Below are 23,194 nucleotides of genomic sequence, written 5' to 3'. Positions count from 1 at the left end.
TCTAGTCAACCAGTCATCAGCCTTCACTGGGGACCTGCTCTGAAGCAGGTTCTTTGCTAGGGCCGAAGGTGCAAAGATGAACGTGATTTCCCTTTTTTCAAGCAGGTTAGGGTAATTGCCGTGTAAACAAATTGTAAGAGGGTCTAGCCAAGAAGAGATGATGGAGCTGGGGGAACTGTGGATCTGGTGGAGAGATTTGTGGGCTGGGAAAGGCCTTAGGTTACTATGGCTTCTAGGCTTACAGATGAGAGGGCTAATTAGTAAGAACAGTATGTGCAGAGGAACAGTGTGCTGATTTTTTGCATGGTCTCTGAGTTTAAATGAAATAACATAGATAAGGCATCTGGTACAGAGGACATAGTCAAATATCAAGTTCCTTTTTATAAGCTGAAGGATAAAATTCAAGGGCCTGAGCCAGTTTACAAGGCCTTTCCTGACTCTGCTTCCTGTGAGGGGAGTTTATGGGGAACCATGCTAGGAGATCAAACCGGTCAACCCTAAAGGAAATCAATCCTGAATATTCATTGGAAGGACTGATGCTGAAGCTCCAGTACTTTGGCCACCTGATGTGAAGAGCTGACTTATTGGAAAAGACCCTGGTGCTGGGAAAGATTGAAGGCAGGAGGAGAAAGGGGCAGCAGGCGGTGAGATAGCATCATCGACTCACTGGATATGAATTTGAGCACACTGCAGAGAGAGTGGAGGACAGAGGAACCTGGCATGCTGCAGTCCATGGGGTTCTAAAGAGACAACTTAACAACTGAACAGAACAACAGTGGGAGGTTCTATTAAGGGCATGGCCTGGCAAATCTGTGTATTAAATCTCTGGCTGCCATTGTGAGAGATACATTAGGGTGAGGCTAGAGGCAGATGACTTGATGGAGAAGCCCAAGAGAAAGAGAAAAGTGCCTGAATTTAGGGTATTGTCTATGGGGATGGGTAGGATAGATATTGAAACATCTTTACCAGATTGAATGGACAAGACTCAGGGACTGGTTGGATTGCTGGGGAAGAATGAGAAGAGGTGAAGGTGCATCCCATATTTGATTTGAGTTTTTCCTGGGGCTGGCAGGAACTCTGTTCTAGTTCAGGAAGAGTTGAAGGCCAGGAAAGGTGACCTGATGTGTAGGTCTTGGAATCAGGAGGCAGATAGTATGTGGTGGTGCAGAGAGCGCTTGATGAGGGTTTGTGAGGACAGGCTTCTGGTTCTGCCTCTGCTTCTCAGCATGTCTTTGAGCAAATCACTAGTTGCCCCTCAGAAGGGTCTCAGGGTTTCCAGAGGCCAGCTGCTCTGCGAAGATCCATCCAATGCTGATGGACCCAGAGGGAGGATGGGCGGAGGTGTCAGAGGCTGCGTGGGACATAAAGTGAAGCAGAATGAGGCATCACAGTAGCAAAGTGAAAAACACAAGATACAGCGGAATCATACTGAGGAAAGTAAGAAGGAATTTGACCTTTCCCCTTGAGCGTGGGCTGCATTTAGTGACTGGCTTTTAAATAACAGATGTGGGGGAAGTGACAGGGTGTGACTTCTGAGCACAGAAGGCCCTGAAGCTTCCTCATTGCTTTCTCTCTTGGATCGCTTGCTCCCAGAAAGCCATCTGCCGTGTTATGAGGGCACTCAGGGGTCCACCTAGACAGGTCTGTGCGGTGAGGAACTGAGGCCTCCTGCCAGCAGCCGTGTGAGGACCATCCTGGAAGCAGATCCTTGGTCCCAGCCAAGCCCACAGTTGTTTGTACAAGTTGATGAGGGAGTCTGACCTGTATGAAACCATGAATTGCTCAGTTTGGGGCTCATTTATTATGTAGCAATGTGCTTAGTCGTTCATTTGTGTCTGACTGTGACTCCATGGACTGTAGCCCTGCCAGGCTCCTCTGTCCATGGGGATTCTCCAGGCAAGAACACTGGAGTGGGTTGCCATTATTTTCTCCAGGGGATTTTCCCAAACCGGAGATTGAACCCAGGTCTCCTGCGTTGCAGGCGAATTCTTTGCTGTCTGAGCCACCAGGAAGCTCCCCTGTATTCAGTGTAAAGCCAGGTGATAACTCTACCTCCACTGTCCATGCAGCTGCTCACATGCGGCTATTGAAATTAATCAGCAGTAAGTAAAATTAATCATTCCGTTCCTTGTCTCAGCCACATTTTCAGTACTAGTAGCCACACGTGGCTAATGGTACCTTCTCGGACCAGGAAGATACAGATTATTCCCATCATCACAGAAAGTTCTGTTGAGTAATGCTACTGTGTTTTTTTCTATAGGATTCTTGAGTATTCTTGAACTAGTTTTAACGTTTGGGTACTGCTTTCCATAAATCTTCTCATCCTTAAACTGATACATTATTGTTCTTCCATCTGAAAAGCTTGTTGAGTAAAGTGAGCATATCACGTTCCTTGGGTCCCTAGCATCTAGCATACAGTCTGATAATTGTAGGTTCTTAACAAAGGCTTGTGGAATTACTGCTATTTGTGTAAGTCATTATTTATGCGGCTTCTCAGGTGGCTCAGCGGTAAAGATCTGCCTGCCAATGCAGGAGATGCAAGAGACTTGGGTTCCATCCCTGACTGGGAAAAATCCCCTGGAGAAGGAAATGGCAGCCCACTCCAGTATTCTTGCCTGGCAAATCCCATGGACGGAGGAGCCTGGTGGGCTACAGTCCATGGGGTCGCGCAGAGTCGGATACGACTGAGCACACAGCACAGTTACTCATGGTGCGTGTGTAGTCTTTTTGTTCCATACTTGTATTGGTAAATTTTTTTAAAGCTTCTGTCAGTGTGGTTCTTTCTTCTTGTTAATGTGTGTTTAGTCTAAAGTATATTCCTGATTTCTTCCTTCCAGGCTTTGTGTATATTGTGTAACAGGGCAGATGCTTCCCTCCCCTCCATGCTTTGGAGACCCTTTACCTTATAAACCCTATTTTCTTTTTTTTAAAGAAAGCACTTATTAGATTCTTCATACTGTGTAATTATTCATAGAGATTTCTTATTTATTCTCTGTCTTCTTCCAGAATGAAGGCCCATGAGGACAGATATAGTTGGCTTTTTTTCTTTTTTTTTTGGCTTTTTTGTAATTACCCTGTTTGGATCATGCCTTTTGAATTTGATGTCTTTGAACAGTTTAGGAAATTGTCAGCCAGTATTTCTTCAGCTGTTGCTTCTCTCTCATTCTTTCCTTTCCTTCAAGGAATTTAATTACACATATGTTAAACCTTTCACTGTATTTTGTGTATCTCAAAGCCTCTTTTCTGTATTTCCGATTCTCTCTGAGCTTTGGTTTGAAAGTTTCCTCCTGTCTTCTCGTTCTCTGTTCTGGTTTTTGCTGTGTCTCATGTGCTGTCTATTGTATTCTTAGTTTCAGGCAGTTTTGAGTTTTGTAGAATTTCTATTTGATTTTTAAATGGATTGCTCTGTTGAAATTCATAGTCATCTACTTTCTTAAGCATATTAATTATGCTTATTTTAGAGAATGTGCCTGATAAGTATCTGTTGTCAGTTTCTGTCTTGTGTGTAGTCATCTGGTCTTCTCGTCATTGAATGCTGAATGTCACATAAGGAATGTTAAGACCATTTCCAAACTATGTGCAAGCTCCAAACCAAAATCAGTCTAAAAACAATTTCATTCAAAAAATGGTGGTAGAATAACTTGATATCTAAATGAAATAAAATGAACTTTGACCCATACCTTGCACCATTCACAAAAGTATTTCCACATGGATTGTAGACCTAAACATAAAATTTTAAACTATAAAATGTTTAGAAGATGGGAGAAATCTGTAATCTTGTGTGTAGACAAATATTTCTTATCCAGGTCACAGATAATATTGACCTTTCAAGAAAAATTATCAAATTACACTTTATCAAAATTAAAAAAACTTCTGCCTATCGAAAGATACCAATAAGAAGATGGAAAAGGCAAGTCATAGACTGAAAATATTTACAACACATATACCTAATAAAGAATTTGCCTTAAAATATATAAAGTGCTCCTGAAACTCAGTAACAAAAGACAATCTGGTAAAAAAATTGGGCAGAAAATAAATCTGGTTTAGAAAGGAAGATATATAAATGGCCAACAAATACATGGAAAAGTACGCAACATCGTTAATCATTGAGAAAATGCAAATTAAAAACTCCACTCTATGCTCTTTAGGATGGCTTGTTACCAAAAAAAAAAAAGGAAAAAAATTGTTGGTAAGGATGTGGAAAATTTGGAACCCTTGCACATTGCTGGGGAGAATGTGAAAGGGTTCAGCTATTACGTAAAACAAATTTTGTGTTACCTCAAAAAGCTAAACATAGGACACAGTCAAGCAGTTCCACTCCTAGGTATGTATGTACCTTGGAGGATTAAAAGCAAAAACTTAAACAGATACTTGTGGGCCCGTTTTCATTGAGGTATTATTCATAATAGCCAAAAGATGGAAACAACTCAAGTGTCCATCAACAGGTGAATGGCTACAATGTCATATGTACATACAGTGGAGTACTGTTTAGCCATAAGAAGGAATGAAGTACTGGTACATACTGTAATGGGGTGAACCTTGAAAACATGCTAAGTGGAAGAAGCCAGACATAAAATGACCGATATTGTATGATTCCACTTCTGTGAAGAACTAAGAATAGGCAAATTCATAGACAGAAAGGAGATTAGAATTTACTTGGAATGCGGGGGAGGGAAGAGTTATTGTTTAATAGTTACAAATTTGTTTGGGATACTAAATTTTTGGAATCAGTGGTGAGGTTTGTACAACTATATGAATATAATTAAAGCCACTGAATTCTATACTAAAAAATGTTCAGAATGGAAAATAATTTGGTTTGGCATTGTTGAACTTTGTTGTTTGATATTGGAATACATTCTTAAATTGGTTGTGTTGTACATCATTTTAATACACATTTCTCACTTTATTTTTTTTCTAATGACATTACTTGCTATTTTATATTTATTTTAGACTGTGGAAATGATCTTAGACAAAAAGCAAATTCAAGTGATTTTTTTTTTTTTTTTTATTCGAGTTCAAAATGTGTCGTAAAGCAGTGGAGACAACTGGCAACATCAACAACACATTTAGCCCAGGAACTGCTACCAGACATACAGTGCAGTGGTGGTTGGTTCAAGAAGTTTTGCAAAGGAGATGAGAGCCTTGAAGATGAGGAATGTAGTGGCAGGCCATTGAAAGGTGCCAATCACCAATTGAGAGCATTCATTGAAGCTGATCCTCTTACAACTACTCAAGAGGTTGCCAAAGAACGCAGCGTGGACCATTCTGTGGGCATTGGGCATTTGAAGCAAGTTAGAAAAGTGAAAAAGCTCACTAAGTCGGTGCCTCAGGAGCTGACCAAAAATAATACAATTGTGGTTTTGAGGTGTTGTCTTCTCTTTATGCAGCGGCAACAAAGTATTTCTTAATCAGATTGTGATGTGTGATGACAAGTGGATTTTATGTAACAGCTGGTGTGACCAGTTCAGTAGTTGAACCAAGAAGAAGCTCCAGAGCACTTCCCAAAGCCACACTTGCAGCAGAAAAGGTCATGGTCCCTGTTTGGTGGTCTGCTGTCTGTCTGATCCCCTACAGCTTTCTGAATCCCAGGGAAACCGTTATATCTGAGAACTGTGCTCGGTAAACCGATGAGATGCACTGAAAACGCAACGCCTGCTTTGGCGTTGGTCAGCAGAGGGGGCCCAGTTCCTCCCACGACTCTGCCTGACCCACATCGCAGAGCCAGTGCTTCACAAGTTGAGTGAATTGGGCTATGAAGTTTTGCCTCATCCGCCGTACTCACCTGACCTTTTGCCAGTTGACTACCTCTTCTTCACCTGACCTTCTGCCGATTGACTACCACTTCTTCAAGCATCTTGACAACTTTCTGCAAGGAAAACATTTCCACAACCAGCAGGAGGCAGAAGATGCTTTCCAAGAGTTCGTCGAATCCTGAAGTACAGATTTTTATGCTACAGGAATAAACATTTCTCATTGGTAAAAATGTGTTGATTGTAATGGTTCCTATTTTGATTAATAAAGATGTTTGACCCTACTTATAATGATTTACAATTCACAGTCCGAAACTGCTGTTACTTTTTTCTAACCTAATACATACATGCTACTGTCGCCAAGTCACTTCAGTCGTATCCGACTCTTTGTGACCCTGTGGACTGTGGCCCACCAGGCTCCTCTGTCCATGGAATTCTCCAGGCAAGCATACTGGAGTGGATTGCCATTACCTCCTCCAGGCGATCTTCTCTATCCAGGGATCAAACCCACATCTCTTATGTCTCCTGCTTTGCCAGGCAGGTTCTTTACTACTAGCACCACCTGGGAAGCCCTTAATGCATACATATTTTACCACAATTAAGAAGTTAATGTAATATACCAAAATTGATAAAATTATGTAGTTTAAATGAATGAATTGTATGCTTTGTTTGATTATGTCTCAGTAAAACTGTTACAAACTAGTAAAACCATAATGAGATACCTCTGCAGACTCATTAGGTTTGCTGGGATTAAGACGATTGACAGCTTTCGGTGAGGATGTGGAGCAGCTGGGGGTCTTGTCCATTGCTGGTGGGAGCATGGATGGTGCACCCGCTTTGGGAAACGCTTTGACAGTTTTTTATAAAGTTAAACATACTCCTGCCTATAACCCTAGGTATTTATCTTAGAATATATGTCCACACAACTTGTGAAAGAGTGCTTGTAGCAGCTTTATTGATAATAGCCAAGTACTAGAACCTACTGAAATGTCCGTCAGTGGGAGGATGACTAAACTGCCTGGTAATTGAATGACCCCCCCCCAGTAAACACAACAGTGTGGATGGATCTCAGAATGCGCTGAGTGAGGGAAGCCAGACAAAGACTGCATACTCTGTGGGTCTGTGCAGTTCCGCAGAGCTGACCTTCTCTGTATCGCTGGCTGGTAATGAAGGCATTAACAGTGGTTGTCGCAGGAGGCTGGGGATTGACTGGGAAGGAGCATTAGGGAATTTTCTGAAGTGAGGGAAACATGCTCTCGCCAGATGGGTTGCCTGGATTTGACATATTTATGAAATCCTAGCCATCTGTGTAATTCACTGTCCATTATATCTGTTTTCTGTGTGTAAAATTATTCTTCTCCCTGCCATGCCCAGAAGAACTTACTTGAGCTGAATCTCAGCCAGCATGGTGGAAGAACTTTGTGGAAATGTCACTGGTCTTTTCTGCTTCCTAGTTGAGAATTACCACTGATAAAACAATGTTTCTGAATTGTCAAATTTCCTCCAAGAAGAGAAGAGGGAACTGGTACATTCAGAGTGAGTCGGGTTTTGATCCATGTGTTCCTCCATGCCAGACAGTGCTCTCTCTGTATTTCCAGAGCCTGAGATGGGCTGAGGTGACTGATACTCATGAAGTGCTGGGGACCAAATCTAGGAAAAAAGGAAAGTAATCCTGGAAGGGTGCGGGCAGTAACGTGGCTCTGGAGAGTTCAGGTCCTTGTCCACTGAAGAGTGCAGTGGAAGGGTGCTTTTGGAGTCTCACTTCGCAGTGATGTCATGCTGCTTGTGTGGGGCAGAGGTGGTTTATCGTGGCTCGTCAGGACATCTGGGTAAGACGGGTGGTTGTGCAGAGTGACAGAAATGGTTTTGTAAACAATTTGAGTTTGGGGAGTGTCTTCCTCACCCCCTTGAGATGTATTGGTATGAAATACTGATACCTTCTGGGACTCAGTGGGTTTCAGGGGGGAAAGGCTTTCATAAGGCATGGAGAAGGAAAAGGCAAGGGAGAAAAGGAGAGATATACCCATTTGAATGCAGAGTTCCAAACAATAGCAAGGAGAGATAAGAAAGCCTTCCTCAGTGATCAATGCAAAGAAATAGAGAAAAACCATCGAATGGGAAGACCAGAGATCTCTTCAAGAAAATTAGAGATACCAAGGTAACATTTACTGCAAATATGGGCTCAATAAAGGACAGAAATGGTATGGACCTAACAGAAGCAGAAGATATTAAGAAGAGGTGGCAAGAATACACAGAAGAACTGTACAAAAAAAATCTTCATGACCCAGATAATCATGATGGTGTGATCACTCACACTTAACCTAGAGCCAGACATCCTGGAATGCGAAGTCAAGTGGGCCTTAGGAAGCATCACTATGAACAAAGCTAGTGGAGGTGATAGAATTCCAGTTAGCTATTTCAAATCCTAAGAGATGATGCTGTGAAAGTGCTACACTCAATATGTCAGCTAATTTGGAAAACTCAGCAGTGGTCACAGGACTGGAAAAGGTCAGTTTTCATTCCAATCCCAAAGAAAGGCAATGCCAAAAAATGTTCAAACGACTTCACAGTAGCACTCATCTCACATGCTAAAGTACTGTTCAAAATTCTCCAAGCCAGGCTCCAACAGTACATAAACTGTGAACTTCCAGATGTTCAAGCTGGATTTAGGAAAGGCAGAGGAACCAGAGATCAAATTGCCAGCATCCGTTGGATCATCAAAAAAGCAAGAGAATTCCAGAAAAACATCTGCTTTATTGACTATGCCAAAGCCTTTGACTGGGTGGGTCACAGCAAACTGTGGAAAATTCTTAGAGATGGGAATATCAGACCACCTTACCTGCCTCTTGAGAAATCTGCATGTGGGTCAGGAAGCAACAGTTAGAACTGGACATGGAACAACAGACTAGTTCCAAACAGGAAAAGGAGTATGTCAAGGCTGTATATTGTCACCCTGCTTCTTTAACTTACATGCACAGTACATCATGAGAAACGCTGGGCTGGATGAAACACAAGCTGGAATTAAGATTGCTGGGAGAAATATCAATAACCTCAGATATACAGAGGACATCACCCTTATGGCAGAAAGCAAAGAGGAACTGAAGAGCCTCTTGATGAAAGTGAAAGAGGAGAGTGAACAAGTTGACTTAAAACTCAACATTCAGAACACTAAGATCATGGCCTCTGGTCCCATAACTTTGTGGCAAATAGATGGGTAAACGTTGGAAACAGTGACAGACTTTTATTTTTCTGGGCTTCAAAATCACTGCAGGTGGTGACTGCAGCCATGAAATTAAAAGACGGTTGCTCCTTAGAAGAAAAGTTATGACCAACCTAGCCAGCATATTAAAAAGCAGAGACATTACTTTGCCAACAGAGGTCCATCTAGTCAAAGCTATGGTTTTTTCAGTAGTCATGTATGAATGTGAGAATTGGACCATAAAGAATGCTGAGTGCCAAAGAATGGATACTTTTGAACTGTGGTGTTGGAGAAGACTGTTGAGAGTCCCTTGGACTGCAAGGAGATCCAACCAGTCCATCCTAAAGGAAATCAGTCCTGAATATTCATTGGAAGGACTGATGTTGAAGCTGAAACTCCAATACTTTGGCCACCTGATGGAAAGAGCTGACTCATTTGAAAAGACCCTGACGTTGGCAAAGATTGAAGGCGAGAGGAGAATGGGATGACAGAGGATGAGCTGGTTGGATGGCATCACTGACTCAATGGACCTGAGTTTGGGTAAACTCCGGGAGTTGGTGATGGACAGGGAGGCCTGTCGTGCTGCGGTTCGTGGGGTCACAAGGAGTTGGACACGACTGAGCAACTGAACTGAGCTGAACTGAGATGAGTGCAGTTGTGCGGTCGTTTGAACATTCTTTGGCATTGCCTTTCTTTGGGATTGGAATGAAAACTGACCTTTTCCAGTCCTGTGGCCACTGCTGAGTTTTCCAAATTTGTGGACATATTGAGTGCAGCACTTTCACAGCATCATCTTTTAAGATTTGAAATAGTTCAGTTGGAATTCCATCACCTTCACTAGCTTTGTTCATAGTGATGCTTCCTAAGGCCCACTTGACTTCACATTCCAGGATGTCTGGTTCTAGGTGAGTGATCATACCATCGTGGTTATCTGGGTTATGAAGATCTTTTTTGTGGAGTTCTTCTGTGTATTCTTGCCACCTCTTCTTAATATCTTCTGCTTCTGTTAGGTCCATACCATTTCTGTCCTTTATTGAGTCCATCTTTGCAGTAAATGTTCCCTTGGTATTTCTGATTTTCTTGAAGAGATCTCTGGTCTTTCCCATTCAGTTGTTTTCCTCTATTTCTTTGCGTTGATCACTGAGGAAGGCTTTCTTATCTCTCCTTGCTATTCTTTGGAATTCTGCATTCAAATGGGTATATTTTTCCTTTTCTTGTTTGCTTTTTGCTTCTCTTCTTTGCTCAGCTATTTGTAAGGCCTCCTCAGACAAACATTTTGCCTTTCTGCATTTCTTTTTCTTGGGAATGGTCTTGATCACTGCCTCCTGTACAATGTCACGAACCTCCGTCTATCGTTCTTCAGTCTCTCTGTCTGTCAGGCCTAATCCCTTGAATTTATTTGTCACTTCCACTGTATAATCATAAGGGATTTGATTTAGGTCATACCTGAATGGTCTAGTGGTTTTCCCACTTTCTTCAATTTAACTGTGAATTTGGCAATAAGGCGTTCATGATCGGAGCCACAGTCAGCTCCTGGTCTTGTTTTTGCTGACTGTATAGAGCTTCTCCATCTTTGGCTGCAAAGAATATAATTAATCCGATTTCGGTATTGACCATCTGGTGATGTCCATGTGTAGAGTCTTCTCTTGTGTTGTTGGAGGAGAGTGTGTACTCTGACCTGTGTGTTCTCTTAGCAACACTGTTGGCCTTTGCCCTGCTGCCACAGAAGGGTATGACTACGCGGCGGTGGATGTGGTGGGTAGGGGCTCTTTGTTTCACTCTCCAGTCTCCTCGCGCCTCCCCCCGCCCCCGCCGTCCCCATGTTACATGGTACGTTATACGCTCTATACGCTTCAGTTTGCATCTTTAATTTTTGCTCTGTTTTCGAGTGCTACCAGTTTTCATACATAGAGAGCTATATCATTAGCTTCAACTGTTGTAGAGTGTACGGTCATAAGATTACATCATCATTTATGTACCTTTTCTTACTGTTGGGCATTTGGATTTGTCTTTAATTTTTGGTAACTCCAACAGCACTGTAGAGACCATCTTTATAAATGCCTCCTTGTATACCTGATCTGTTGGGTTTTTTCTCCAAAGTAGAATTTGAGGTAGGAACTTGGGTGAAGTAATTTAACAGTAGGCAAGCCCCAGCAATCAGAAGTGTGGGAGAGGGGAAGCTAGGTGTGGAAGGAGAGATAGCTGACGTAAGGATGCCGTATTCAGTGGCGGCTGTTGCAGGCAGCTGGGGCTCAACCCCGCTGGGGATCCGTGGGGGGCACCTCTGAATTGTCTGAGCACAGGGGTCATGAGAATTGCCCCTTGGGTCATTAACTAGATGGGCCAAGGGTGTGCGATGAGGGACACCATGAGCGTTTACTGCAGTCTGCCCTTCTCCTGAGACCTCTTGCCTGACACTCTCCTCAGTCTCGGACTCTTGGAGGCCAAAGCTGTTCGGAGTCTTAAGGAAGAGGCCTCACAGGCATGTTGGAGCAGTGAGTCCGGTCCCTCTGGTGCAGCCTGTCCTTGAGGCCGTTAGTGGACAGTCAGCTCCCGACTCCAGCTTCCAGTCTGATCTTCCCCGACTCTCCAGCATGTCCCTGGGCTCTGATGCCGAGGGGGCTGAGCCCTGGGTGGCCTTGCTCTTGTCAGCGTGTGGTTGCTGCTGCCGCCTGTTCATTGTTATCCCTGGACACAGAGGAGCCAAGAGACAGCCCATCCAACCCTGAGTTCAGACCCACTCCTCCCTGCCCGCCGCGTGTCATCACAGCCCTGGCTCTGCATGCTAATCAGGGGCGTTACCCCTCCAGTGTCGGCACGTCTTCTTTGCCTGCTGGTTTGCTAGCTTGAGAATCTCAAAGTGCTTGTTCTGTGGGCCTACTCTGAGGCACCCCGATCCTTTCTGTGCTCCCTGATGGAGTTCTGTGTCCTCGACTCGGGCTTGGCCCAGCACCTTCTAGAGTTGCAAGGTTGGGAAGCACACAGTCTGAAGGGTTGTCACAGAGAGTGCTGAGGAAAGGCCGGATTTTCCTAGGGTTAGATTTTCTCTGTGAACTTTTAGTTTGCTGGTTCACCTTGAGAGATTTGTTGCGTTTTCTGCCTTTTGGGGCTCACTGTTCCCTGTATAATCATGTTGACCTTTCCTCTGCCTTCTTCCCCAGTGACCCCAGCCTAAGGTCAGGCCTTCCTTCTCTTGATTGTATCCTAGCGATACTGGGAGCTCGTGTAACTGGTCACCATGCTGGCCAGCACTGTGGGCCAGGTCCCGTCTCTGAAGTTCCTGTCTCCCTCCTAATGTTGGAGGTGCACAGCTTTGCATGTGACCCACACATAGGGCTACACTGCTTGTGTGTGTGGTCAGTCATGTCTGACTCTCTGCGACCCCATGGACTGCAACCCACCAGGCGCCTCTATCCATGGGATTCTCCAGGCGAGAGTACGGTAGAGGGTTGCCGTGTCCTTCATCCAGGAGCTCTTACTGACTCAGGGATTGAACCCGGGTCTCCTTCACCTCCTACATTGGCAGGCAGAGTCTTTACCACTAAGCCACCTGGGAAGCCCAAGGCTGCCCTGAGTCTGGCTCTTTCCTTCTCTCTCCAGATGCCGGTCACCCTGTCCTGACACTGATTGTCCCATAGCGGCTCTGATCACCACAAGGTGCATTGGTCTCCATCATGCCGCAGTTGAGTTGCAGATGACCTTAGATCTTCTGCCTTATGACCTGGGTGCTTCTGCCTTATGTTCCTCTTACCTCTTTCAGAGAATTGCAGTAGAGTATTGTGATCACTTAATCACCTACCTATCCACTAGAATAAGCCCAAACCTGAGGGCAGGCTTCTTACACCTCTGTGTCCTCAGGGCCTCCTTTAATACCTAGCACAGAATGAGCCCTTGGTTGTGTTTTTATTACTTCCTTAAATAGTTAATTTCCTGGAGTCGGCATAGGAAGGGCTCTGGCAAGAGAGGTATAAAGCATCAGATGTGACAGAGGGTCGTAGAGGTCAGAAATGTTTTGGTGTCCCTCATTGCTTGCATCAAGACGTAGACTAACATTCATAGGGAAAAGGACTGTTGAGCACTTGAGAGGCCGGCATAATGTAGAACTCGGAATAAACCAGTCATCTGCATGTACACAGGCTTTCCCCAAACACAACTGAGCCTCTGGCCAGCAAGTCTTTGGCTGCACCAAAGACAACAGCCGAAACAAACAAACAAAACCCACAACACAGAAGAAGCCCCCTTCAAGACCCCCATGAGTTGTCAGCTTAGTGAAGGGCCTCATGCTGTCTTGACTCAACCATGACTCAGATCAGCTGTGCTGAGAGAGAACGTCAATTATGCAGCACTATAAACAGAACTGTGTGGAGTGTGGTGACAGTTCCCTTTATTTTTACCTGTGCCATGAGCTGGACTGCCACACGGAACCAGTCGGTAAGGTGTTCTGACTCAGCTTCAAAATACAGATGTGGTCAGTGTGAGCCACCCCGCACATCCAATTATCTTAAATGGACAAAGCAGACAGGAAGAAGTTTGAGCCAGCAAATCAAAATAAATAAGGTTAGAATGGTGACCCACTGTGCCCTCAGAGGAGAGTTTCTCAGCTCTTTTCATCCTCCTAGTCTTTTGTAGTGGTCCCTGGACCAGAGGGTGTGGTCACTGGACTGTGGGCAAGGACACTCATTCAAAGGCAGAGGAACCCTGGGGCCCACTGCAGGCTGAGTCAACTTCTGACGGCCACAAGCCCAGAGAAGTCCCATTAGAGCTAAGAGTGTAATGGAGCGTGACTGAGCGCAGACCTTAGCCGGGGCTGCTGCTGTGCACAGGTGACCCGACCCCCTCACCAGGAGCCGGTTACTGTTGCTGTGCCTCGGGGGGCCCGCCCCCAAGCAGCCAGCTGTCAGCAGGCCCCCGCTCGTGGTCCTGGTTCCCTCTCGGCCATTGGTCGGGGCTGCATGAGATCCTCCCACAAGCAACCAGTTGTCAGTGAGCTACTGTTAGTGGTCCTGGTTCCACTGGGGCGCCTTCTCTTAGCCAGGACCAGGAAGGATGAAAGTTGTGTCTTGGGACCTTGTCTTTTCTTGTCAGAACAGAGAATAACGTTCGTTTGGTAGATTTACAGGAGCATTGCTCCTGACTGTGACCTGACACCAAGAAGCTTGCAACAACTGACTGTGCCCCTCCCTCACCTTTCCTAGAAAAGGGCTTTGCTGAAAACTTGGGGTTGTTGAGGCGTGAGCCACCCATTTTCTTGCATTGCCCTCAATAAACCTGTCTCTGCTCCAGACTCTGACAGTTTTGGTATTGCCTGGCGTCTCTGTGCATTGGGAACGCAGACTTGCATTTGGTAACAAAGACAGTTTGTAAGTGAGGGATCCACTTATGATGGCCATGGAGGAGTGTGTGTATGTAGTGCTTAGCAAGGTGCTGGGCATGGCATAAGCACAGTTAAGTACAAGTGGCTGTCATCCTCACTGACAATATTATAAAACTATCAAAAGAGATTAGATGGTTATACAGTGATATGATAGGAAAACTCAGTAACACAGAGACATCACTTGTCCCCAAGTTGACCTGTGGTTTCGGTGCCATTCAAAGGTAAAATTTCAGCAGGGTTTTTGCTACACATTTACAAGCTGATTTTCTAATTAATATAGGAAACTAGGTTTTCTATTACTCACTGGTTCCCTTAAGACTTTGTATAGAACCTTTTTGACTCCTCGACTTTTAAAACCCTTCCCATGTGCAAGGGCCTTTCCTGATGGCTCAGTCAGTAAACAATCTGCCAGCAATGTAGGAGGCTGTCTGCAATGCAGGAAACCTGGGTTCGATCCCTGGGTCAGAAGATCCCCTGCAGTAGGAAATGGCAACCCACTCCAGTATTGTTGCCTGGAGAATCCCCATGGACAGAGGGGCCTGGTGGGCTACGGTCCATGGGGTTGACACGACTGAGTGACTAAACCACAACCATGTGCAAAATTCCCTGTGTCTTCAGCCTCTCTGGACAGTCTTGTCATCGTCTTGATCTAGGTGAAATAGGGCTCACTTCTAAGGACAAACCTTTCCCAGAATGTCCTTCAAGTGGGCTGTGTTCTCCTATATCCCGTGTATTGCTTAGCTCGAAGGTGTGTAGGTGTGAAGGTAACTGTCATTGCTGCTTTCAGAACTTTTTCCTCCATAATCTCTGCAACTTTCCATATCATGCCATCAGAGTTTATAGCTCATAGACAATCTCTTCTACTGTTAAAAGTTCAGGTTTTCACTCTCATCCCTTGAAGAATCTAACTGGTTCACTGTGACTGCATTGCTTCTCCCGTCTCAAGTCTTGGCTATTGTAGTGTTTACACAGACGATCCTTTTCATTACCCTGACCTTTTATTTCTTGACTTTGAACACCTCTTGCCTCCCCTGCTTCCCCCTGTCTAACCACACATTGCGTGTGCTACCTAGGCCTTGTGACTAACCATGGCTGCATGCCCTCCGCAGTCTTGATTCCAAGAGTCCCGCTCTGACTGCCTGTTCTGTCTTGTCTCTCTCTGTGTCCCCTACTCCATCAAGTCTTCAGCTCCCCGCTGGACACGCAGTCTGTTGATCCTACTCCTTCCTATTCTCTGTCCCTTCTGTTCCTTATAATCATGTATCCCTAAATCCAGGTTAGACCTATGGATCAGTGATAAAGCATTTCTTTGTATACATTCTCACTTCCCTTGCCTCCTCTTCTTTGTTACACTTTGCTGGCAAAACTCTAGCTCTAGTTAAATCCAGTTTGCTGCTGCTTTTCCACTTGCACCCAAATAACTGAACAAGGATGGAGAAAAACGCAACAACATACTGATTGGTCTTTCTGTAACTGATGATCACTGACCTTGTGTAGGGATTTAGTGCCATTGCCCTGGTCTGTTTGACCCTTCCGCTTTCCTGGTCAGCTGGCTTATGCCTTTTGCTCTCCCTCAGTCTCCACTGGTTCTCCCTCAGTCTCCACTGGTTCTCCCTCATCCTCATTCTCAGCTTCCTATGTTTCCAGGAATTCCCGCTTTCCTCTCCACCCTGCTGCCTCTGTCTGTCCCCATAGTTCGCCTTCCCTCAGGTACTGTGGGTGAACTGCCCTTCTCCACATGCCAGCCCCCCCTCCACAGGTCTGCACATATTCCTCTCCCTTTTGCATACATTGCTCCAACAATTCTCTTACCTCACCCCCCCTTTCTTAAATCATCCGTTTTACCCTTTCTATTGGATTATTCTCATCAGTTGCTGAATCTGCTGTAATTTTTCCCATCCTAAGAAGAATCTCTCCCCCATTTCCCTCTTTTTTTTCTCCCATTTATATAAACTTCTCTGAGGGTTTTTTATATTCATCTGCTACAGTTTCCCGTTTCTCTTGAACCCATTCCACATTGCCAAGCCCCTTGGTCTTCACCTAAAATCCTCATCTTCTCTGCTGGTTGACGTCACTCATCACTTCTTTCTCCTTGGAACACTGTCTTCATTTGGCTTCTAGAACCCCACCCTTTCTGATTCTTCTCTTTTATTGGCTGTTCTCTCTGAGGTCCAGTGCTCAGTCCCTCAGAATTCTCCCCACCTACCTGTGCTGTTGTGATGATTGCCTTCAGTCTTTGGGTTTGGTTAGAGTTGGTGATAGCTCTAACACTTTCTGTAGCTGGACTTTTCTCCTGATGTTTAGACTTGTATGTTCATCTGCCTACGCCACATTTCTGCTTGTACTTCTAATAGGCATTTCAGATGTAGCAAACCTCAAACTGAACTCCTGATATCCCCCCTCCCCCAATATCTTTACAGCAGTCTTCTCCAGTTCAGTAAACAGCAGATACATCCGTCCATTTATTGCTTAGTCTGGAGTTGGGTCAGAGTTTGGCACCATCCTTGACTCTGCTTCCTCAGATGCCCCTCATAATAATTTCTCATCAAATCTCATTGACTCCATCTTCAGAATATATTCAGAGTCTGGTCTCTGCTTATTATGTCTACCGCTGTCCCCTCCTCTCCCAGCTGCATCCTGGAAGAGTGTCCTAACTGATCTCCGTGTATCTTTTCTTTCTTTTGCTGTGATCAGTTGTTTACAGAATAGCAGAGGGATCCTTTAAAAGTGAAAGCAGGTCACTCTGATCAGAACCCTCCCTGGCTTCTCATCAGGTGGGTGGTCCTTTCAGTGGCCTGCAGAGCCTGTGTCTAACATATATTCCTAAATCCAAATGGAGTTACTTTTTACTTAAGGCTCCGATTCTGTTTTTTTTCCCATATGACTGATAGTTGTTCCAGCACCTTTTTTAGAATAGTCTGGCCTTCTCCTCGGGACCTTTAGTGCCAGCCCTGCCATCCGCCAGGTTTCTCTGCGTGCAATTCTTTTCTGGACACCCTGTCTACTTCTGGGCATCCCGCATTCTCTTTGCTTGCTTTCTTTGGTATAATGCATGGGAGAGTCTGTTCTGATGAGAGATGCGTTTTGAGTATGGTGAGGACACTGGAGGAGGAGTCAGGAGTTTTGGGGGGATGAGGAGAGGACATTTATTTGAAACCCTTCAGAGCTGGGGTCAGAGCCAAATTTTGATCTGTAGGCCAAAACTGACCCGCCACCTGTTTTTTCTTTTTTTTTTTTATGTTAATGGTTTTTGAGTTAAGACTGATTTTTACGTATTTAATGGTAGGGGAGAATAAATGAATAGAATTCCGTGATACATGAAGATGATGTGAGCTTTAAATCCCAGCGTCCATAGGAAGATTTTCACTAGAACACAGCTATGTGTGTTCATTTGGATGCTGTCTCTGACGGCCCTAACCCTGTAGCAGCGGAGCAGTTGGGACAGAGTTATCAGGTCCTCACAGCCTGAAATGTTTACTCTCTGGCCCTTTGCAGAAAAAGTTTGCCAGCCCTGCAGCTCTGTCTCAGGGACAGCTTGAGAGTCCTTGTTGTGACAGAAGAGGGGAAGACAGTTGTATAAAGGAGAGTTTTGAGGTCTGCAAAAATGAGTTTCAGACTTTTGTGTAGACTGTTTCTGATAGGAGCTAGAGATGTTTTTATTTTCTGTTTTGGTTCTTCCTAATGCAGTCAGATCAGTAAGAGGTTTATGGTTTTAAATAACAACCAGTGGTTGTTATTTTAATCTCTGAACTTGTGTGTGTTCTAATAGTTTTCCTCAGTGACAGTGGTTAAACTACTCTAAAGCACGTGTGCCAATTTTTAATTAAATCTCAGGTATTAGAATAAATCTTTTAACAAGGATGAAATTCTTAGTTGTAGTGTTATAGTGACAAGCAGTTAGTTTCCTTTTCAGTAGGAGGTCCCACTGATGAATTAACTGTAAGATGTGTGTACAGATAGTATGTTAGGCCTCTCTAAACTGCTACACATAATCACCGGTAGTTTTCTTTAATTTTACTCAAACGGGACTTGCCAAGATTAAACCTATAGATCTGTTCAAACTTGAAGGAAATGAAATTCTACCGTTTGTATAATTCAGAGGCTGTTTTTGTGCTGTAATGTAACATTTCATTTCTAAGTTGTCTTCAGGGTATGCATTCCTATCTAAAAGGAATGTCTAACGGTTGGATTTTAATTGTCTTTCTAAGCACTTTCGGCTTTCTGTGAATGAGGTAGCTAAGCCTTTTAAAGTCTTTGCGAATATTTTGTGTTAGTTTGGTTGAAGCAGAAATGACAGCAATTTTTATTATAAATAACACTTATACAAACGATTGATCTTCACTAGTTATTTCACTGTCGTTAATCATTACACATCCTTAGCTGTGCCGTCTTGACAGTGAATGTGGAATTTGCAGACAGAGTACCTTAGGACCACTTTGTATCTGTGCTGCCAAATAGCCTCCATTCAAGGCCATGGGGAAGGTAGAGAGAGTCAAATGCTTTCCTCCTGGTTACTGTTCATGGAGAGCTTTCTTTGTCCTCATCTGATGAAAGTTGTGTATTACAGTGCATTAAAATGTGGTGAGTAAGATCTGTAGCTATTTATTGTATGTCTCTGGAGGAAAAGGGTTTTTCCCCCCTCTTTCACCCTTTATAGAGGGATGCAGACATCTAAGAAATAGTCTCTGCTTTCAAGAAATGTAAATTGTAGTTAATTGGGTTACAGTGCCTCTCCTTTCTCTCCCCCTTTAAGCTTACCCACTGTATCATGTAGTAGGGAAGAAGAAATTAGCTGTTTCTTAAATACCAAGCCTACATCTTAAAATATGACCCTTTTTCCCAAGTGTTTGGGCCCAGGGGTGTGGGTTTCTTAATGGGTGAGTTGAGCTGGTTCCTGGGTGTTTACCTGGTTCTGGTTGCTGCTGCAAAGTACTGGTCCCGCCAGGCCTGGCGCCTGACTGCGGGCTCAGAGCACACGCTCCGTAAGTGTTTGTTCTGTGGGGAGCCTGTGAAGCAGTGAGATGCCACTCTGAAGATGTGACTAGTCTTGTCTCTGTTTTAAATGTGAACAAATGCAAATTAGTGAGTGCAGCTCTGGGCCTTAGAGGTACAGAAAAAATAAGGTCTTCTCTTTTTCTGGGATCTCTAGTCCAGCTGGGGTGGTGGACCGGATCAGTGAATGTAATCCGATGTGGAGAAGTGTTATTCCATGCTATGGATTGAATTCCAGGGGAGCGTACAATACTCTGAGGAGTTCCACCAGGAGCCCCCGGGTTCTTTCTTCCAGGCAGAGGCTGGGGTGGGGGTGGTATGAGGAGGGATTCTGGTGGAGGGTGCATGTGTGAATAAACCCAGAGGACTGCCAGTGCCTGCTGCTCGCAGGAATCCACGTGATCACAGGCCCCATTGATTTTCTCTTTGTATCAAAAATGTAAACTATTGTGTGTGGAATAGATGCTGCCAGGATTACTCTTGAGGAGTTGTTAATAGTTATTTGTGTGTCAGGAGTCTTTTGATTGACTTTAGTTCAGTTAAACATTTTTCTTTTGGCTGAAAGTGTAATAGAGGCATGGTGTAATAGAGGCCTGTGTATGACACACAGAAAATGTGTAGCATTGGAAATTGTTTATTTGGAGTAGTTCCTGAACTTACTGATTGTTCTATGCTTGGAATATCAGTTACCCAGTTTTCCTAAGAACAGTGCTTTTATTTAGTGTAGTCTGTTATTTGTTGTTTGCTCAGTTGCTGAGTTGTGTCCGGCTCTGCGGCCCCATGGACTGCAGCATGCCAGGCTTCCCTGTTTTTCACTATCTCTCAGAGTTGGCTCAAACTCATGTCCATTGAGTCGGTGATGCCATCCAACCATCTCATCCTCTATCTCCCCCTTCTGCCCTCAATCTTTCCCAGCATCAGGGTTTGTTTTTTTTTTTTTTCCCAGTAAGTTGGCTTTTCATATCAGGTGGCCAAAATATTGGAGGCTTCAGCATCAGTCCTTACAATGAATGTTCAGCTTGATTTCCTTTAGGATTGACTGGTTTGATCTCCTTGCATTATAGTTTGATTTCAAAGCTTTTGTTGTGCTCCACAGCAGTTTTGAGTAAAATAGATGTTAAAAAGAGTGACACCAGAGAAGACCATTCACACACAGTAGGGAGGTGGTACCTGTGTGAGAGGCAGCTTGCGAAGGACTGGCTGAAAGAAACTACACTGGCTTCTTTCTCTCAGGTGTAGACACATGCTTCTTAGTCATCATAGTAGAAAAAAAGAGGCTTTATTGTAGCAGATTATTGAAGTTGTAGAGCTCTACTTTTATTTGACTGGAAGATTAAGTAATAAATGTCTTTAAAACTTTATGCAGATGGAGCAGATAGAAGTAATTAGGCTTATTCTTTGTTGTAGAAATCTTGATCACTCTTGGCATTCTTCAGAATTCTTTAAACCCTTGGGTATTTTCTTTGTGTATTAATAGGGCCTGCTCTATATTTAGTACTGTTGGAGCCCAGAGCATGCTTCTTCAAATAAGCCTCAATGGCATGTTGAGTTTTTTGAATTAAAGTTACTTAAGAAAGAGCTGATGCAGGAGGGCCCCTCTGACCCTCCTGTCTGTGTCTGAAAGCAGGCAGTAAATCTCCATGTGAGAGGTACCCTCCCTGACTCCCGAGGCAAAAGGCCGCTATCCCCCCAAGACGGATTCAGGGCCCAGAAGCCTGTATGAACAAACCTGGTGTCTTCTTGAATTTACTATCCAAGTGCAGACTCTGGTTAGGTTCTTCGCTAACTAAGCACCCAAGCCTGTTTCTTTGTTCTGTCAGTTCCTCACAAATGTACCATTTCCTTGTCTAAAAAGTATAAAAGCTGCCTGCTCTGGCCCACTTTCTTGGTCCCGTTTCTAGGAGACCTCCATGCACACAAATTAAAATTTCTGTTTCTCTTGTTACTCTGTCGATTTTATTGTTAGTCCAGCCTGGAGAAGTCAAGATGGGTAGAATGGGAAATTTCCTCCCCACCCCCCCCACCCCCCCAACAGTGCTCTTCAGAGCTGTCTTGATGGAGTTAGTGAATGTTATTGTCTCTCTGAAAGTGGCTTATACATTTCATTGTTTTGTCTGGTTTCTGAGGCTGGACTAATGCTACAGCTCTGAACTTTGACTTTTTTAGTTGGTTACTCAGTCACTGAGAGCCTGAGTCAAAGCTTCATGATCCTTGTTTAGAGAGGGCTGATGGCGGGGAGAGGGGGAGCAAGTTATTTCATGGGTGATTTTCCAAGTTGGTTAATTTATACTGTTTCTTTCTGAAACAAAATTTGAAGTGCTTTAAAAAAAAATACTTTGTAGGTCATCAGAAATAACCAACTAATACCCCATGGAAGTTCTCCTTGGTTTGGAGCATAGATCAAGAAGTGGGAACCATGCTTTCTTTCTTTTTTGCCCACAGAGTGGTTTTCTTTTCTTTTTTTTTTTTCCACAAAGTGTTTTTTACATTATTGAAATAGGTGCCAACGTTTAGAAATCAGATTTAACACGAAAATCTAGCTCATCTTTTAAAATAGGCAGGTGTGTCCCCTTTCCCCAAGCCTGTACCAGCCATAGGCTGGAGCAGAAATGATAGGACTTAAGGCTGCTTGCTTTCCACAGCCCACACTTGGCCCAGCTTGCCACTCAGGGTACTTACTCCATGACTTCAGACATTGAGTAACTCTAAAGAGATTCACTAAACTTGAAACTATAATTTTTGTGTATAAATTTTGTGTAACTTTAGTCTAACAGTATATAAATTGGGGGAAAATGTAATACTATTGATATCCGTAATCAAATCAAGTTACCGAGCAAAAATAAATAAATACAGCTAGATAAAATAAAAGGTAAGGGAGGAAGTTGGAGGGGAGGGAAAAGCCAGATAGGAAAAATACAGTTAGCACTCAGAGTCACGCTGAGGAGTTTGTAGTGTTAAGTATGGGTGGTGGCTTTGACTCCATACTTCTTAAAGGCAAAGACAGGGAAGAAGACATGATGAATAATGTGATTTATTCTGTCCATCCTTAAGGTGAAAAGACGACACTTGGAGTACAAGTATTTATGGTCCTGAAGCTTCCAGAGGGGGTGTCTCAGTGGCTTGCGGCGCTTCAGTGGCAATGGTTATGTGGAAATGCACTTCACTCCAACCCCCCCTCCCCATGGTCTGGCTTCATCCAGGGGTGAAGTGTTCCCCTTCACTCCACAGTGAGAGCACAGAGAGAAACCCCACGTGGTCAGAACTGATCTGTGAGCATCTCTTCAATTGTCTTAACAGCAATCTGTCTTCTACCATTAAAGCAGACTCTTGTTTCTCTAGGGGATTCACGGAATGAAGAAATTGGCTGGCATTTAGGTGCCGTGTTGCACACAAAAATTCTTCTCTTCATAACTCAGAGATGATAGCCAGAACGGGCAGTGCTCCTGGCGTCAGAGGCGTGTGGGAAGCGAGGTGCAGGCTGCGGGGGTGGGAACCGCGCAGGGTCCTTGCCTCCCCAAGGCACACGCTCTCCCGGGAAGGGCACTCGCACTGGCTCGCTCTCAGCTCTCTCTCTCCCTCTGCGTCTCCCTCTGCTTCTGTCTCCTTCCCTCCTTCCCACTCCCCGAGCCCCTCTCTCTCTGGTTGAACGTGTATAAGCTCAGAAAACTGCTGTTGGCTTGCTGTATCTGAGAATGCATAGTGTCTTGCCCCCCAGGCAATCCTTCATGAGTTTTCTTTCTCATAATTTTACTTTAGGTACAGATACTGGGTGACAGAGGACGTGGTTATACTCTCTGTCCAGATCAGGAGATGCAGAGATTCTGTTTTGAGAGCAAATCTGTAACCCTCATAGTCAACAAAAGAATCCGAAATGCAGTA

At 44.2% G+C, this 23,194-nt stretch overlaps 1 protein-coding gene across 1 annotated transcript in view; it reads left to right on the top strand.

Moving 5' to 3' along the window:
• ATXN10 (ataxin 10) overlaps positions 1-23,194 on the top strand; it is a 140,143-nt gene that overhangs the window by 1,417 nt on the left and 115,532 nt on the right. The gene's annotated exons all lie outside the window — the stretch shown is intronic.

The sequence above is a fragment of the Dama dama genome, chromosome 22 (assembly GCF_033118175.1).
Source record: "Dama dama isolate Ldn47 chromosome 22, ASM3311817v1, whole genome shotgun sequence".
In the NCBI taxonomy this organism is placed as follows: domain Eukaryota; kingdom Metazoa; phylum Chordata; class Mammalia; order Artiodactyla; family Cervidae; genus Dama; species Dama dama.
Note: the sequence above shows the minus strand (reverse complement) of the source record. Positions and strands in the feature narration are given on the sequence as shown.